The sequence below is a fragment of the Heterodontus francisci genome, chromosome 5 (assembly GCF_036365525.1).
Source record: "Heterodontus francisci isolate sHetFra1 chromosome 5, sHetFra1.hap1, whole genome shotgun sequence".
Lineage (NCBI taxonomy): Eukaryota > Metazoa > Chordata > Chondrichthyes > Heterodontiformes > Heterodontidae > Heterodontus > Heterodontus francisci.
In genome coordinates, this window is record NC_090375.1 from 193,066,058 (window position 1) to 193,072,676 (window position 6,619).

The window sequence follows — 6,619 nt, forward strand, 5'->3', positions numbered from 1 at the left end:
GGACACTCCTGCCTGCAGGTATTTGTGCAGATTCTATGGCACTCCCCTGTGGCACTTCAACGAGGTGATGCATCACCCTCACAGTTTCTCTTCCCCCTAGAAGTCTTTCTTTGTCCCTGCAGGTTCCTGTAAATGCTGTTAGCAACTCTGGTGGGGTTCTTCTAATGTCTGCATTTATGTATGAGGATATGTGGGGTCTAACTTTTCACATTTTATGGGGTTGGTTGATTGGACAATAGAGGTTTCCATCCGGGATTCCTCCCAGACTTCCTTTAACCTGCCCTCTTGGTCACTTTTTCCCCTTTCCTGCCTAACCTTTTGCCAGCCTTGTCCCCTTTTTGTTTTCGTGGGAGTTCCTTACAGTTCACCAGCCCTCTGCTGGAGCATCCTCCTAACACCGGTACAGGACTTAGGGGTGCAGGTTTCACTGTGGGTTGGGGTTCCCCTCAAGCTGGCACATGTGGCAACTCCTGCAATACTCCACCACATCATTGTGGAGTTTTGGCTAGTCAAACTGTTGTTTTATGCGGGCTTTGCTCTTTCATATACCGGCATGTACAGCCACTGTAGTCTCGTGGGCTCTTCTTAATATTTCTCTCCGGTACCTCTGTGGCACCAGTAACTGGTGAACTACTGTCCACTCCTTGCTGTCAGGTCTGTGGGGAGAACTCCATTTCCTTATCAGTGCCTCATTCTTTAAATAGTAGCAATCAGGGAATCCCTCTGCTTCACTTTCAGACTGGACAGCCTGTGCTAACTCTCACAATACTGGGTCGGCTCGCTGCACCTCAGCTAGGGAAAATCCATTTAATTCATTCCCTGGGTCTCCTAACTTTCCAATGAAAGTCTCAGACAGACAGACCTCATGGTCATCTGCCTGCAGTGATAATTCAGTCTCCTCTGTGGGAGCTGGTTTGACCATGGCCTGATCCACTACACATTCAGAGAAACTGCAGTGGTCTGTCTCCTGCCACAGCCCTGTCACTCTGACCTCCCGCGGTCTTTCTTCCACTACTGGGGGGGCTACCACCTTCACCCCCGCCAGATCATTACCTAGGAGCAGGTCAACCCTGTCCACAGGCAAACTAGGGACAATCCCTACGGTCACCGGTCCCAAAACTAGGTCACACTCCGGGTGCCCCCTGTGTAAAGGTACAGGCACCCACTGCCCTCCAATACCAAAAGGTCAGGCCTTTTCCCAGTAAAAGGGATCTAATGGCCCCTGTGTCCCTGAGAATTACTATGGGCTTGCTTGCCCCACTCGAGGGGATGGGGTTAACCTGATAACCCACAGGAATCCTATTAAAGTTTCCTGCATTTGCCGTAGTAAGTTTCCTGGGTTGCATTCTTACTGCAGTTAAAGCCACAGCTTGTTCTGCTGTGATTTCCATCAGGTTCACTTCTTCACAGAGCGAGTGTGCCCTGATTAACCCTACAGGTTTTCCCTTTAGTTTCCAGCAGCCAGCTCTTAAATGCCCTGCTTTATTACAATGGAAGCACACAGGTCTCTGGGTCTCACTCTTGCTCATAGCACCTTCCTTTTTTGGCTAGAGGAGGGCCCCCTGTGTCTCCTGCTTTCCTTTCTCTCCCAGGACTGCTTGGGCTTCTATCACCTTTCCACCCTTTTGTCCCTTTCGGATTTGTGGGGGTGACTAGGAAAGGTTCTCCCCTGGCAAACCGACTTATAAATTAAAGCAAACTCATCGGCCAGAATGGACGCTTGCCAGGCTCTCTGGACCTGTTGCTCCTCTGCATGTGTCTTTATGGAGAGTGGGAGAGAGTGTTTAAATTCCTCTAACAGAATTACTTCTCTGAGATTCTCATAGCTGATCTGTATTTTAAGGGCCCTCAGCCACTGGTCAAAGGCCAGCTGCTTACTTCTTTCAAACTCCAGATAAGTTTGATTAGCTTGCTTCTTGAGGGTTCTAAACTTTTGACAATAGGCTTCGGCTACTAATCCATTTTCCCCAAGGATAGCACTTTTTGTCAGTTCATAATTTGATGAACTCTCATCTGGCAACAGGGACTAAACCTCAGGGGCTTTTCCAGTTAGCTTGCTTTGCGGTAAAAGAGGCCAGATCTCAGCTGGCCATTTTAGCTGCCTTACCAGTTTCTCAAAGGACACAAAAAATGTTTCTACATCCTCCTCATTGAATCTTGGAATTAGTTGAGATAGTTTTAACAATTTTGTACCCAGCCCAGAATTATGCTTCTCCATATTGGTCATGCTTTCACTGGGGTTACTCTGTCACCCACTAGTTAACTCAAGCCGTTTCAGCTCCCTCTCTTCACATTCCTTCTGGAATATTCTTTCTCTTTCCCTCTCCTGCCTTTCATTTTCTTCACGTTCCTTCTGGAAGGCTCTTTCTTTCTCCCTCTCTTGCCTCACTCTCTCTTTTTCCTCTCTTTCTCTTTCCTCAAATTCAAGTTTCCTCTGTTCCAATTGTATCTTTGCTAGCAGTACCCTGTCAGGGTCTACTTCTAATCCTGTTTCTGCTTCTTCAGATTCAAGGGAAAAATGGTTGGCCACTAGTCTTTAGGAGTTCAGACTTCTTAGCCTTGCCATGTACAGTGATCTCACACTGCTCAGCCATTTTCTTCAACTCCTCCATAGACAGTGCTTTTAACTTATCCCAAGTTACTTCACCCTGGATTGTGGAGCTACTAGCTTCAGTTGCAGACATGTTAGTATTCTAGCACACACAACAACAAGAAAACCTGTACTGAAATCTTGCTCTTTTTTGATTGGGAACAATTTGGCTTCCCACTTCCAATTTCTCGTCTGTTCGATGTCTGTTAACATGTAAATGATTTTTTCCAGCCACAGCTGATCTGTTTAACAAGTCATTTCCTCGCTCCAACAACAGTTAAAAATCAATGTTCATAACAAAATTGATGTGCCTCATTTTTGGCAGGTGGGGGCCCAGCATGACAGCTGTCATAAGGAGGAAGCATGGTTTTGCCACAATAATGTTCTCAGTGTGACTGTTAAGGAGTTGCAAGGGGACCATGCTCCACCTGGTGAATTCTGACTGCTACAGTGCTCCTGAATGGAAAGGCATCACAAGCTTGCAGCTCTTCACCTTGAGAGTGTTGCCCATCTCCTTCTGGAATGTGTTTTTGCAAAGCAGGTGTGGAAAGAGATGCAGTGGTTTTTGTCGAGGTTCATCCCAAGCAGCTCTGTAACACAGGAGTCTGTGCTCTACGGGCTGTTCCCAGGGACGCACACCGAGATAAACATCAACTGCTGCTGGAGGACCATCAATTTGGTGAAAGGCGCTCTTTGGTCTGCCCGAAACTTGCTGGTCCACGACCGAGTGTTGTAGACTGGCACATTCCAAGGTCCAGGGCTATGTGCTGAGGGAAACAGTAAAGCTTGGGTCAGCCACTGCAAAGTTTCAATGGGGAAAAACCACTGTGTAAGGTCCTCCCACCAAAGTGATCTGAGGGGCTGGACCCACAGGAATCCCCTCGGGTTGTATCCACCAAATATGGGTTTCCTGTAAAATGTACATGGCAGGTAAAATGGAATGGAAGGGTTGTGAGGCATCTCACTCCTGTATTGAAGAAAACTGATTTCCTTTACACTCTTTGGAATGTCAACTTGTTGCTGTTTTGTACTGTTTTGTAATGTATTTGTTACAGATATTTATGAATAAAGTATATTTTGGAAAAAAAAGTAGCTCTTCACCTTGCTGCCTTTGTGGCTCAGTTGGTTACGCTCTCACTTCTCCATCACAAGATTCCAGCTTCTAGCCCCACTCTAGGGCTTGGGCACAAAAATCAAGCACTGAAGGAGTGCTGCACTGTCGGAGGTGCTGTCTTTTGATGAGATGTTGAATAGAGGCCATCTACCTGCCCAGGTGGAGGCAAAGAATCCCATGGTACTATTTCGAAGAAGAGCAAGGGAGTTCTCCCTGGTGTCTTGGCCAAGATTTATCCCTCAATCAACATCACTGAAACAGATTATCTGCTCATTATCACGTTGCTGTTTGTGGGATCTTGCTGTGCACAAAGTGGCTGCCGCTTTTCCTACAAGAGTGAGTACACTTTAAAAGTACTTAATTGGCTGTGAAGTACTTTGAGACAGTCTGAAGCTTTCATTGATCTCATCAAAGCCTTTGACCTCGTCAGCAGACATGGTCTCTTCAGACTACTAGCAAAGATCGGATGTCCACCAAAGCTACTAAGTATCATCACCTCATTCCATGACAATATGAAAGGCACAATTCAGCATAGCGGCACCTCATCAGACCCCTTTCCTATCCTGAGTGGCATGAAACAGGGCTGTGTTCTCACACCCACACTGTTTGGGATCTTCTTCTCCCTGCTGCTTTCACATGCGTTCAAGTCCTCTGAAGAAGGAATTTTCCTCCACACAAGATCAGGGGGCAGGTTGTTCAACCTTGCCCGTCTAAGAGCGAAGACCAAAGTACGGAAAGTCCTCATCAGGGAACTCCTCTTTGCTGATGATGCTGCTTTAACATCTCACAATGAAGAGTGTCTGCAGAGTCTCATCGACAGGTTTGCGGCTGCCTGCAATGAATTTAGCCTAACCATCAGCCTCAAGAAAACGAACATCATGGGACAGGACGTCAGAAATGCTCCCTCCATCAATATCGGCAACCACGCTCTGGAAGTGGTTCAAGAGTTCACCTACCTAGGCTCAACTATCACCAGTAACCTGTCTCTAGATGCAGAAATCAACAAGCGCATGGGAAAGGCTTCCACTGCTATGTCCAGACTGGCCAAGAGAGTGTGGGAAAATGGCACACTGACACGGAACACAAAAGTCCGAGTGTATCAAGCCTGTGTCCTCAGTACCTTGCTCTAAGGCAGCGAGGCCTGGACAACGTATGCCAGCCAAGAGCGATGTCTCAATTCATTCCATCTTCGCTGCCTCCGGAGAATCCTTGGCATCAGGTGGCAGAACCGTATCTCCAACACAGAAGTCCTCGAGGCGGCCAACATCCCCAGCTTGTACACACTACTGAGTCAGCGGCGCTTGAGATGGCTTGGCCATGTGAGCCGCATGGAAGATGGCAGGATCCCCAAAGACACATTGTACAGCGAGCTCGCCACTGGTATCAGACCCACCGGCCGTCCATGTCTCCGCTTTAAAGACGTCTGCAAACGTGACATGAAGTCCTGTGACATTGATCACAAGTCGTGGGAGTCAGTTGCCAGCGTTCGCCAGAGCTGGCAGGCAGCCATAAAGGCGGGGCTAAAGTGTGGCGAGTCGAAGAGACTTAGCAGTTGGCAGGAAAAAAGACAGAGGCGCAAGGGGAGAGCCAACTGTGCAACAGCCCCGACAAACAAATTTCTCTGCAGCACCTGTGGAAGAGCCTGTCACTCCAGAATTGGCCTTTATAGCCACTCCAGGCGCTGCTCCACAAACCACTGACCACCTCCAGGCGCTTGCCCATTGTCTCTCAAGACCAGGAGGCCAAAGAAGAAGGAAGAAGGACTTTGAGACATCCGGTGATCATGAAAAGTGCTCTATAAATGCAAATCTTTCTTAATCTAACCCACTGAGGACATCTGCAATCATGGCTTGGATATTGGAGTTTAACATGATGAAGGGAGTTCGATAAGGTACAAGCGTGGAACATGTTTTCACTTGTGGCTTAGTCCAGAACTAGGACCAGAGGATAGCAAGAAAGAAGAAAGACTTGGATCTATAGAGCACCTTTCACGACCATCGGACGTCTCAAAGCACTTTACAGCCAATGAAATACTGTTGTAATGATGGGCAAAATCGGGAAATCAGGAGAAACTTCTTTCCCCAGAGAGTGGTAAGAATGTGGAACTCACTATCCCAGAGAGTGGTTGAGACCAATAGTGTAGCTACATTTAGAGGGAAGCTGGATAAGTACATGAGGGAGAAAGGATATGCTGAGATGAGGGTGAGATGAAGAGGGGGTAGGAGGAAGCTCCTGTGGAGCATAAACACCAGCTGGGCCGAACGGCCTGTTTCAGTGCTGTAAAAATCGATGTACTTCTAAGTAATGCAGTTCAAGACTAACATTAACGTTATTTGGATTTGACAACTTTCAGTTGGAAACGAATTTCTTGCACACTGCTTCCCTGCCTTGGATCTGCAGGTCTGGTTGCAATGACCGCCGACGGCGCCCTCTGTTGATCATTCCGGAGCGAATACTAAAGGACAGATTGAAAAGTCTGTGTGAATCCCAACACCCGTATTTCAAATTAAGTTCCATTGTCTTTTTACAGTGGTCCTCTAAACCACACCCAGATAAGACAATAGACACTTAAAACGACGCAAGCAAAGCGCTCTAATTATTGAACTCCATTGCATGAATATCAAGTACATCGTGAACATTTTTTGCAGGGCTGTGGGGGGGGGGGGGCGGGGGGCGGAGGGATAGCGAGGTGAGTGGGAAAAATCGGATAGCTCTTTCAAAGAGCCAGTACAGATACGATGGGCTGAATGGTCTCCTGTGCGGCGCATGTCTGTGTGTGAGAAGGATGCACTGCAGCTATTACAACCTCATCCGTTCAGGAATCGCATCATAGCATGGTAAAGCACAAAGAGGAGGCTATTCTGCCCATCGTGCCCATGCTGGCTCGTTGAAAGAGCTACACAGCTTTACAAGTG